Source organism: Anthonomus grandis, chromosome 17, assembly GCF_022605725.1.
Source record: "Anthonomus grandis grandis chromosome 17, icAntGran1.3, whole genome shotgun sequence".
NCBI lineage: Eukaryota > Metazoa > Arthropoda > Insecta > Coleoptera > Curculionidae > Anthonomus > Anthonomus grandis.
In genome coordinates, this window is record NC_065562.1 from 7,529,771 (window position 1) to 7,543,109 (window position 13,339).

Consider the following 13,339-nt stretch of genomic DNA (forward strand, 5'->3'; position numbering starts at 1 on the left):
ATTATTTGTGAGAACAAGATAATTATAGTGAATTGCCGATAAAAAGCCATGATTAACTACAATAAGAGTTATTATTGTATTATCAGGTTTACAATTACTTTTATAGCTAATATAATTGGATAGTAGATTTGAAAGTTTAGCATACATTAGAAAATATTTAAAAAATTTTAGATTCTTTACATTTTGAGAGCGTAGAAATGCCACATCGTACTTTTTACTTTTTCCTTCCTATTTTCTTTCCTTTTAAATGAGTAAAATAAGCATGCATTTTGTTAAAAATAAATCTTGATATTTTTTGTGACAAAATTATCTTACCAAGCGCATCTAGTTGATTTTTTGATTTTATACTTTTTCAAGCAGATTGACATAAAGCTCACAAGTTACTTTTAGTGAATATATACTGCCCAAACTCTCTCCTCTGGATATTATGTATAAATTCTTACAAGAATTGTAATCATATCGCTCCAATAAAGGAAATTCCTTTATTTATATGTTCATTAAGAAAATGTTGCGCATGATATTTGGTTTAGTATTTATTAAACTCGCAAAAATTTTAGTATTTATTAAATTTTGCATATATTGTTAAATTTATTTATTATTAGTATTATTTAATATTATTTTATTTATTTATTATTAGATAACATGCCATATTTTAACGTTTCGCCATCCCTTAAGGGTGCATTTTGGGGCCGGTTTTGCTTACTATATACAGATCGTGTTTTCGTACTTATAGGAAACCGCATAGAGGCAAAATTTTGCAACGTCGCGCGTGTACGAGTGCCTGCGACAGAGCACCGCCCCGGCCGGCCCGAGGACGGGATTAGTAAACATCTGACTTTTGTGGGAGTTGCGTCGTTTGGCGACAAAATGTCCCAAAATATTACGCGAAAATCCAGGCATTTTTAAAATATTTATTCTAATGCGGGTTTTACAGACAGTGTTTTGCATAATGAAAATTAAAGCGTTATTCTAATAAAAAATTAAATATCAACTCTGATAAAAATATAATAAGAAATCGAAAATAAAACTCTAATAAACAAACTTAACAACAAATCATTTTTTAAATAAAATGCTCAAATAAACCGCCTTCTTTCGCTAAACAAAAACTTAACCTATCGTAAAAGCTATTTCGCACCTCCAAAAGAGCTTCAGGTAAAATGGAATTGGCACCTTCGACAATTTTATTTCGCAACTCCTCTAAATTTGTTGGCTCACTAAATTCATGCTTGTAAATGGTCTGCTTAAGGTAACCCCACAGATAAAAGTCATTTGGAGACAAATATGGAGATCTAGGAGGCCATTTAATATCGCCAGTCCCACTAATAAGGCGGTTAGGAAAAGTATTTGTTAAAAATTCTTTTACCCTAGTTATGAGCGTTATGAGCAGGACAGCCATCTTGCTGAAAATAAACCAATCCCAGGTCTACATCAGGTAGGGTTTGAATGGCAGGAAGAACTTGGTTTTGCAGCAACTTAAGGTACTTTTGGGCGCTTAAAGTGCCATTAATAAAAAATGGCCCTATAAAATTGTCGCCCAAAATACCTGCCCAAACATTCAATTTCTGAGGATACTGGGTACCAAACTGAAAACTTCTGTGCTCGTTTTCCTGAGACCAATAACGAACAATGGAAGGATTGTGTTTGCCAGGTAATGAAAAAGAAGATTCATCAGAAAACAAAATATTTTTTAAAAAATATTCGTTTTCATTTGCCTTTTCCATCATGGTTTCACAAAATTCCATTCTTCGCCACTGGTCTTCAGGAAATATTTCCTGAGTTTTTGAATACTTGAAACATTTGTACCCATATTTTTTCCAGATACGAGCAACAGTTTTATTGCTCATTCCCAGTTCCTCTTCAACACTTCTAGTGGACCGTGTCGAATCAAGTTCTAGGGTACAGCAAACCATTTCTTCCCGCCGTTCTATATCCTGGACCACTTCAACAGGTGGTTCTTGACGTTTTGTGTGACATTTTTTACAATCTTGAAGACAAAAAGATGAGTTACTTATTATATTGGGTATTACGTCACTTATAGTAAAAAACAATTTAGAAATTTTTATCTCACACGCTCAACAATTGAAAAGAAGAAGAAAATAGACTTATTCACGTATTTAAAAGAAATATGAACTTAAATCTGTAACGATACCGTTCGATATACTTAATTTAATTTAAGTTCAATAAGTTTTAAATTAAATTAAGTATATCGAACGGTATCGTTACAGATTGATATGACAAAAAGATGTCTCAAAATTTGTAACCACATTTAAAACCGTTTTTGCACAAGGAATCGGTCTATTCTCAAATGTCACTGAAAACAAATCTCTACATTGTACTGCCGAATTGCCTCCATATAACCATTTAATTAGTTGAACTCTTTCAGAAGGGGTATAAATAGCCATAGTGAAAAAAACACGAAAATAAGCTCAAAAATTATTAATGCAACGTGCAGTAATACAGCAAAGTGAGGTCTGCTGACTCCCGGTTCAAAAAATAAAAACGAAAAATTCCGCCGCCTGCAAGCCGCAAGCCATTATTTTGGGTAATACGTAGCTCACGATAACGCGATCTCTATACCCCCCTTTTAGGAGAATGGAGGGAATGGCTAGGACGATTCCTTGATCTAAATTTAGATGTCTTCGTATTGGGTTATGTCAAGGGTCTTATGAATTAAAATTAATTTTTACAATATACCTCAAAACACTTAATATTTTCGCAACAGTTTAAATTTCAGACAATAATTAACATACAGAGTGATATGTACAAAAATAGTTAGTATTGGCCACTGTTATATCACGAGCTCATATAGGAAAAGTTTTTGTCAAAAAATACTCGAACAAAAGTACCAATCGACAAGTCTTATCTTTTTTTTAATTAGGTGACCGTGTACACTTCATTGAATTTATTCCATTTGGCTGATACTTATTGTATATCAACAACAAGGTTTTTTTATAAACATCAGAGAAATGAACATCACTTAAAAGCAATGTATTGGAGCTCATGTTATATTTGATCATCATCATCTCCTTCAATTTGGACCATAACTTATGAGGCATCTTGTATACTATACAGAATTAAATTTATGCTAATAGCTCAACGTCATGTTATTGTCTAATTATATCTTTAATATTAAAGATAGTTATATTATACATGATAGTAGATTTCTAAAAATTAATATAAAGTTAATTGCGTCTTCTATACATCAAATTAAAAAAACAAAAGTCATTTTGTCTTAATTACCTTTGCAACGTGTTTTGCATTTTAAAAGATTCCTAATACCAAATACCTGTATTCATGCAATTTTTTTCTTGCTTTTTATTAATATCACTTAGCTGCAGCAAATTTAACCAATGTCTATTTCATTTTAAACTAAATTATAATATCAAAATTTCCATTCACTCTGTGTTTTACACCGATCACGGTATCTTAAAATAGATATTACGCATGAACGAACATACGAAAACAACGAGGACACGGTTTATACAAACTTTTTACAAAAAATGCAAAATGACAGCCTTTAAGACCCAGGTGACCTAAAAAACCTGCGAAATTAAAGCAACAGTTATTTTAGTCTACTTAAAAAAATAAAAAAGTAATATACTTGTTATGAAAACAAATTACATATACTTAAATAGCCTGGTGCTTCGACGTAAGCAGGTAGTTTTTTTTAATTCCTACTCTACAATAGATTATAATTACATGTATCTATTTTTTGTTCATATACATAATAAAAATGTTTTTAATTGCTATTTCGAATAACATGAAAAAGTTATCCATAATTCTCAAAGAAATTTTCTTATAGTCTTGTTGATCCTCTATTTTTTAGCGATTATGAGGCTGTGGAATAATAACGCACTATTTGCACAAGAGAAGTTAGTAATGATATTTTTGCATATTGCTATATAAAATTATCTTCTTTAAAAAATACCCAAAACATGGTTTCACCTTTTCGCGAATTCAAGGGAATAAATGAGAACACATTTAACTCAGTTCTATTTCAAGTGCGATGAAGTGTATTATTTACGTGATATGAGAAATAATGTTCTGATTCAACATTTGTTTCTTTTATTCGATGGGCATATACCTTTAAAGGTATGCGCGTAAACAACCAGCACCTATGTTAACGCCAGTGCTAATGGCTTTAATAAGGGAACGGGATAATCTAAGATCATATCTAAGATATATAGCAATCGCCAAACAAGCGAATCGCCAGGAGATTTGTTTGTAATATTGCCTTTCTGCTATCTTAAACCATTATCGCATGTAATTCATTCTTGCTTGAAACTTGTTGCTAAAATCAAAAATCCAAGTATTCTTAGCTTTGTTCTGTAAGTTTATTGCCTATATGTTATCAAAAACCCTTGAAAGCTTAGTGGTTATTTGGGAGCAAATAATTTGTTACCCAATCATCAATCGGATTTTAGAGCTGGTCATATTTTTCACAGCACTGTTAAATTTGGTGCATAATATTATTAGAGCCCTTAATAAGAACATGGATATGATCTCGGCCTCTCTAGATTATTCTAAAGCCTTTGATATGCTCGATCACGACTTTGTGCAAAACTTAAGTATCTCGGCTTCAATAAAACTGGAGTAGCTTTCTTCAGGAGTTATTCATCTGGTCGGCAGCAGTATGTGCATGTTGGTAATTATTCTTTATTAAAAAACATTGTTTCTGGAATTCCACAAAGATTTATTATTGACCCATTATTATTCTTAATTTTTACATTTAATATTCAAGTTTATTAAATTAATATAATATATATTAAATTAATATATATTAATATATATTAAATAATAATATATTAAATTAATATTATAAATTCGGCAGATCCAGAAGAAGCCGAAGTTTATGTTAATGAAGATGTAAATTATTATGTGCAGGGACGGATCTAGAAAATATTTTCAGGGGGGTCCATCGAAAAAATCTTATCCCCAAATAATCTTCTAATCTAATTAAAAAGATTATCCCCTCACAAATGACCATTTTGCTGAGTACAATGTAAGTGCACTGTAAATAATAAGGTAAGAGATGAGCAGTCCACATACTTCGTAGTAACCAAGAGAAAAGTACTGTGTTGCGTATTCTGACACTTCATGAAACACTTGCTATTGTTTGAGGCTAACTGTCTAAATATTAATCAAGAATAGATGTAATAGCAGTCATTTCAACAGATTAAGAAACAAAATGCCATTCACTCAAACTATAGTGATTTTCTACGACAATTTTTCTCTGTGTTCTGTTGCATTTTCTGTAACTCATTTCTTTGTGTTCAATCTCTATGATTTTTCATTGATATTGCATTAACCTATAGTTCAATTGAATGTGTCTGAAAAAAAATTGTAGAAATATCATAAATCAAAAACTATTACAGACTACACTTGAAATTACAATAAAATCATAGTTTTGTATGATACTGCGAAGTACAACAAAATTCGATATCTTTTTCATAATTTTATTCCAATCAGTTTTTTCGATAAATGATTTATGGGTATCGTGACATAAAGGATGACGTCTTAAGTAAGGCTAACCCATTGAGTAGTTCCTCTTTAGTCTTGTTACGCAAATACGGCTTCAATCTACGTAAAGTTGAAAATGACCGTTCACTTGAAGCTACTGTGACGGGCAATGTGGCACTGATTTGAAGGAGCCTATAGATATGTTTGTAAAACTGCTCATCACATAGGTCGAGAGCGTGGAGTAATATTTTCGGTCGTTCCCTGACAGGAAGTTTCACGCAAAATCTGAAACAATACATATATTTTTGTATAATTCACAAATTATACACCATGTACTTTTTGTATATGTACCTTTTCCACGTTTTCAAATCCAATTTTATTTCTTCAGTTGTCTCAGTAAATTGTCTTGGATTTATGGAATTTACTACGAAATGGTCTTGTCGAATTCAACCTCATCAATCTCTGTACATTTTGCTGGGATAATATTTTGTATCTTGAAAAGCAGATGTCGTTGTTTTAAAAATCTTGTTTCAAGCTCTTCAGAGTAATTGTTCAAAAATGGAATGTGGAGTGATTGCCTATAGAACTCTTTAGCATTTTAAGCACAGTTGTCCGGATTTTTCTGACGTCCTGCTCGTCGAGGAACCGTCAGCACGGTCTCAATCGATTCAGCAATCTGTGTCGCTGATTCAAAAATTTCTCGGAATGTTTCGTCTGCCTTTGTACGCATGTCCTTTATTTCATCATGGACATCGTTCGCGTATTCAATGCATTTACTTAGATCCTAATCTTCTTTTTGTAAATTGAGACTCAAACTTTTAGTTAATCCAAAGATAGGTTTGAGCACTGCCAATGAAATTATAAACTGTGGCGTTCAAATAGAAGCAAGTAGCTCATGCGGCTGCACACCATCAGATTATACTTTCAGCTCGTCCATTTCTTCCAGAGTGGAATTAATGAATCTTATGCTATTGCTATCGTAGAACAGGCTAAGTGATGCGAGGTGTTAAATCCAACGCGTTTCGCAAAATTTCAGAAGACGAGTTTGCTTGGCGCCAGTCTTCGATTCAAGAATGGTTTCTTTAAAATAATTCCAGCCTTGTTACAATTTCGAAAGAAACTGACGACTTTTTTGACCGTCCCCAGCAGTTGCGAATCGGTGCAATGTCGCATGCGTGACAGATAGCCGGATTCAAATTGTGGTTTGCACAATGAAAATTAGGTGCATCTAAACTTGAATTTTTAACAATAACTGCACATCCTTTGAACTTTCCACTTATAGCTCGTGCTCCATCATAACCCACAACGAAGATCATCGTCAGTGTTGTATTATTTTCTCCTTTGAAAATTATGTATGTCATTGAAGTACACTGAAATGCGAATTCACCTTGCCCTTTCATGTAGTGAATCTCAATGCCAAGTTTTTTTTAACGATGTTAACAGTGTATTAGCCAGTCCTGCGCCTGTCACATCCTCTACAGGTACAAAACACAAAAAATCTTTTCGTATGACGTGTTTCCCTGCTACTTTTCGTACATACCGGACTCCAATAGAAAATTGTTCTATTCCACTTATATCAGTCATTTCATCGGCAGTGACTGCTGTGACATTGGCGCGCTATTCGAATAATGGTATTATAGATAAATCGTAAATTGTATTCGCTGTATATTATAACCACTGCCGAAGATTCATACTGATTATTATAAGTGAGGAGAAGACACCAATGCGTGATCCCCAGATTTGTACTCATGCAGTTTTTAAAGATGATTTTGCAGAAAATGCCTTGTGAATTTCAAATCAAAATTTGAAGTGAAAAATTTTTCGTGAGACCGATATTTCGGGGGGTGTCTATGTTGCTATTCTAAAGAGCATAATCTAAAGATCAATCCTAAAAAAACTAAGGTACTGTTGTTTTACTCAGGTGATGAGAACAGGAAACTGTAGGGCAGATTGAAGTTGATTTTGGAAGGCTTTGAATCAGATTGACCTTTTCAGAGAGTCCAATAAATTTAGGAGTCAATCAATTTCAAATTTAAAGAACATGTTAAAAATTAATTACAAATACTTATATTAAAATGAAAATTATTTGTGCCAATACGTTAATTTTTAACTATAAAATAAGAAAAAACTTTGTGAGTCCTTGGTATTATCAATATTTAACTACTGCAATATAGTTTTATATCTATGTTTAGATTTAGTTGCAAAAAACCTTGTTTACAAATCGTTCACAAAAAGATGTCGTTTCATCTTCAGCCTACGAATATACAGGGTGTTCATTTGAAAACTTCCCACCACGGATTTATCGAAAGCCACTGTTAAAAAAAAACGCCGAAATACATCAAAAGGTTTGTCAAGGAGGACAACTTTCTAACCTAAAATTACTTCACCCCCTTTCACCCTCAGCCCCCCAGGGTCATCCCCTAAAAATTTTCAATGGCAAGGTGTATCGAGTAATAGCTTGTTTAAAAGGTCTCTCGAAGTCTTTTATAGGGTTTGCTAAATTTATGTATAAATTTATATATTTATAGGGTTTTATTTAATATTTATTAGGGTTTGCTAAATTTACAACTCGTTTATAATTTAAAACGGAAACTACCAACATAAACAGCAGTTCCGAAGATTAGACGTGGAAAAAACTAAATAACAACCTGAATTTTTTTTCCGCATTCGTTTCATCAACACAGATATCCTAGGCGAACTGTATTTATTGTTATACCTGCTTAGTAATTATTTATAGTTGCTAAGGAAAATAATGGATGGAAAAAAACGTGATCATCGGCGAATTTTGGATGAAGCCGCTCAAGTTGAAGTTTTGGGTCATTTTGGAATAAATCCTAATACTTCATTACGCAAAATTGTTGCTGCTACTGGTATTTCATTAGGCTCTGTTCACACAGTTACCAAACTTCATAAATTTCATCAATTCAAAATGAAAATATTGCAAGAGTTAACCGAAGACGATTTCGATAGGCGAGTTGAGTTTTGTGAAAAAATGACTGAAGCGATTAATGATAATACTATTCATGTAAAGAATATCTGGTTCAGCGATTAATGCACATTTTATCTAAATGGATTTGTTAATAAGCATAACTGTAGATATTGGAGCAATGAAAATCCTCATGCATTTGTAGAAGGGCATAACCAGTACCCTCAAAAAATTAATGTATGGGCAGGCATTTTAGGAAATAAAGTGATTGGGCCATTATTTATTAACGAAAATTTAAATGGAGACATTTATTTGGATATGTTGGAAAATACCATCAATCCGCTTATCACTGAATCCATTGAAAACCAAATCGATGATGATGGAAACCCTATACTTGATGAGGCTGAAATATATTTCTAGCAAAACGGCGCTCCTCCTCACTATGTTCTTCCCGTTCGGCAATAACTAGACGACGAGTTTCCAGATAAATGGATAGGGCGAAGGGGGCCTATAGAATGGCCTGCTAGATCTCCTGATATAACGCCGTTAGACTTTTTTCTATAGGGTCATTTGAAATCTATTGTGTTTACTCCCCAACCTGAAAGCTTGGATGAACTTCGTCAATGCATCATCGAGAGATGACAAATAAAAACTGATATTTTTATGTTTTCTATCTGAACAAATTAAGATAAACAAAGATTTTTCTAATTTTCTCGAAAACGAATCAACCGATTTAAAAAAATCAATCGTCAAAATAAAAGACTTTTAAACAAGCTATTACTTGATACCCCTTGCCATTTAAAATTTTTAAGGGGATGACCCTGGGGGGCAATGGGTGAAAGGGGGTGAATTAATTTTAGGTTAGAAAGCTGTCCCCCTTGACAAACCTTTGACGTATTTCGGCGTTTTTTTTAAACAGTGGTTTTCGATAAATCCGTGGTGGGAAGTTTTCAAGTGAACACCCTGTATGATCATGTGTGTACTAAAATCGGGCAGTAAAAGTGGCTACATATTTTAAATACAGTAAAACTGAACTACACACGTCAAAATGGTCTAGTTATTAAGGCATTAAAAGATGATGAAATGAATATTTGGACATTTATTTGGAAAATATTGAAATTAAAGAAATCTGAATTTATTTTGGAAACACTGTTAAACATTCATTTATCAAAAAAGGAAAAGTTTTTGAGGTAATAGTGTATTACCACTTCTGTTGTTAATAACAGTTTGACATCTGTTTGGCTAGCTTTTAATTAAATTATCAATGTTTTCCTCGCTTTGCTCAATTTTTAGCCATCGCTCTTCACATTTCATATAGTTTTGCATACATTTCAGCAACTCTTCCCTTGTCTAGAACACTTTTCAGAATATCGCATACGTGCTCGATAGGATTTAAATAAAAGGATTGCACAGGCACTGAATATTATCCTGCTTCAAAAAGTTTCTAGCAGTTCTTGCAACATAAGTGCAAAATTTTCACCAAATTCACTAGCCCATGGATGAACAATGGATTCCAGAAATTGATTTCAATTTTCATTCGTTGTTACGGAACCTTAAAGGGGAATCAGATTAATCCGAAAACCTATCCAAACTCCAGCCTAAACCATCAAAGCTTGGTAAATAAGAGGCGTTGACAGGTATTCGCCACACCTTTAGCTTTCTTGAATGAGAACGTAAACCAAATCTTGATTCATCGGTAAACAGAATGCCAACTCTGATGTTTTTCGGATTATCCTAATCTCCTCAGGCGATTTTTACGGGTAGGCCTTTGCAGCCTAGCCTCCAATAATATAATAATATATTCAGCAGATAATACATTCATACATTATAACATTATAAAATAACTACTTAACTGCTAAAAATACCCAGTGCACAATGGTATTTTAAAAATACTGTGTGTGCATGTCCTGTGTATCCAAATTAATTAATTAAAATAAAAACAATTTTTAAGAAAATAATATATAAACAAAAGTGATTCAAAAATTAACAATAAAATAGAATTAAATTAAATTAAGGAGAAAAAACAGGAAGAAGAAGAAGCAGTAGTATGTGTATCATACTAACCAAGTGCCGTTATCATCTAATATCCAGTCGTGAATTCTACATTTAATTTTGTTATAGGGTGTATTTCTGAGTTCTACGGGAAGTTGATTATAGATTTTTGCTGAGGTATATGTTAAAGTTTTTTAACATTTAGTTTTTGTGGTCTTTGGGATAGTTACATTCTTATTTAAAGCTTGTCTAGTGTTCTGATTGTGAGATGAAATGCAAGTAGTGCGGATTCTTACACAGAAGCCTAACCACTGCTTTCAAGTAAATTTGATTTACTTGAAAAAATTTAGCTTCTCTACATAAAATATCCAAGAAATATAACTTTGGTTTGTTAAACATTACCTTTAGATCATATTTTTGGGAGGTTTCAGGATGGTCTTACTTGTTCCGCCCCAAGCTGTTATGCAGTAGTTTATAATTGATTTAGCCAGAACATGATAAATGGTCGTAAGGGTCTTTTTTTGTATAAATTGAAGTCTTAATTGACGAAATTTATAAATAAGTTTCTGAACTGGAGAGGAAATAAACTCAAGAGGGTGGTGCCTTTAAATTTTCTTCCAAAATAACACCCAAATATTTAACTTTGGTCTGCCTTTTTATTTGCAGGGTGCAAGAACATTCAGTTATGCCACAGTCGTTTTCGTGTAATGTGATCTCTTTTAATGTGCTAGATGTTCTTGAATCTATAGAAAAGCATAAGAACCTTGACTTTTCTTGAGTTTAGTGTTAAATTATAATTATAATTTAGATTTTTTTCATGGAAGACTCCGCAACAGTCTTTACATCCTTTCAAGACTTTTCCTTAATCATTATTGCGGTATCATCTATAAAACACACCATGTCGACATTAGGTAACAACTGCAACAACTCACATATATAGAGAACAATATCAAGGACAGTTCCCTGTGGCACACTATATTCTACCAACCTAGGCAAACTGACACATCGATTTATTTTGGTGCTTTGTATTCTTTGGTTAATGTAACTTTCAATAATCAAAGTTAATTCCAATATTTTCCAGTCTTTTCAGCAGAATATTATGTGTCAGAGTGTCGAATGCTTTGCTGAGGTCTAGAAATATCGCCATGCACCTCTCGTTACAGTCAAAACACTTTCCTATCTGTTCTGTAATACAATTGACCGCATCTTCTGTACTTTTATTTTGTTTAAATCTAAATTGGAATTGTGACAAAAAATAATTTTTTTCTAAAACTCGTTAAGTCTAAGTTTCATGCATTTTTCTATGATTGTTGAAAGATTACTGGTTAAAGCTATGGGTCTATAATTACTAATAATTTTTTTATCTCTTGATTTATGCAACGGGGTTACAATAGTATGTTTGAAAATTGAGCGAAAAACACCAGTCTCAATTACTAAATTTACAAGTTGTAGAATTGGTTTAATAATGTGCTTATGATACTTTTTTAAAAATAGTGCAGGTATTTCGTCAGCCCCACATGCCAAAATTCATGTATTCAACTAATATTTGGCCTTCGCAGGCGAAACCGCGTTTTCTATAAACTTCACGAACTTGGATGGCTCAATATGAAAAATCGAAGAATTGCTCATTCTTTGAAATTTTTTATAAAATTTTAAAATATCGTAGTCCGCCTTACCTTCATCAGAAAATATCTTTTAGAAATAATGTATAACATACACCATTATATACCATTTTAATTTAAGAAGAAATACTTTTCATATGTTATAGGAGGTAAAGTAAATTTTTTGATACAACATCCATCTCTACAATTTGATACGCATGAATATCTAAAAACTGTGCGCGTATACAAACCCCCAGCTCCTCAGTTAACACTAGCGCTAATGGTTATAATAAGGGAACAGAATAAGGCACATAAAATATAAACTAAACAAACCTAGTAGTAATTATATACCCTTGTAACCTTGCACTCGCGTCCACTCGTAGAGAAAAAAGGGTCATTTATGTTTTTTGGTATAGCAAAAGAATTATAAATCGTTTTGTAACAGTCTTAGACAAATGAAAGTATATACGTCGGCTCAAAAAATAGCCATTAGTGACATTCGGATAAAACTATCACTTAAGAAGGCTTTAGCCAGGTCAGTAAATATATCTATAGTTTTGAACCTATTATCGAGGTTTTTAATTTTAAAAACATTGTAGTCAATGTTGTTAGCTTAAACCGTTTATGGAACCATATTGCTTCTTTAATAAAAAGAAGAGTGTCAACTTAATAACGTTTGCATATGCCAGGTGCAAATATGTACAGATGATACTGTGACGGTTCAAGTACTCTAATTTTGCCAGCACCGAACACCCGGCCACAATGTGATCAATATGCTCCAATTAATGGAGTAACTCCATCTAAATGTCAGCTCCTCACTTATTGTTAGCTTTTCAATCTTCTTCACGAATTGTCCCTGCAATTCCTTATTCTCCCAGTTGTTTTTTATTGGATCTTTAAAAGCAAGCTTGTTCCTGATAGCTTTTAATTTTGCTTTTTACCTACTTCAGTTTCACCCCGAAAATGAAGTAGACCGGGGTGACGGTCGTTGAAATAATTAGTAGTATAGTAATTATTTTTTTCTGTTTCCATGTCTTCGAACTTCTGTGGCTAATTTCATATACTCTGCTATTTTCTCATTGTATTTCTTCGAACTTGGGGTCGTTAGGTATTGATATATCGATGAGATAGATGATTTGTACTTTTTCTTATTGGAAAACAATCTATGGTCGATTGCATGCTATTGTTTTATCTGTGCGAATTTCTATGTCCCAGTATAGTTTGTATTCGTTGGTATCTATAATAGTGGTTGAGGAATATTTGTAGTATGGTATTTCCTCTTTGATAAGTTTATATGTCTTTGCGAGTGCCTGAATGAATCATTTTTCCTGCCATATTGTGTCTTTGGATGTATTCTGTG

General features: G+C 32.8%; 1 protein-coding gene across 7 annotated transcripts in view; it reads right to left on the reverse strand.

Moving 5' to 3' along the window:
• Positions 1 to 13,339, reverse strand: part of LOC126746273 (ankyrin repeat domain-containing protein 29) — a 54,804-nt gene that overhangs the window by 34,531 nt on the left and 6,934 nt on the right. The window contains exon 1 of one of the 7 annotated variants that reach the window (XM_050454436.1): positions 3,241 to 3,368. The exons of the other annotated variants lie outside the window; for them this stretch is intronic. The gene's annotated coding sequence lies outside the window, so the exon portion shown is untranslated. Of the gene's footprint in view, positions 1 to 3,240; positions 3,369 to 13,339 lie in introns of those variants that run through there. 7 annotated transcript variants of the gene reach the window in all.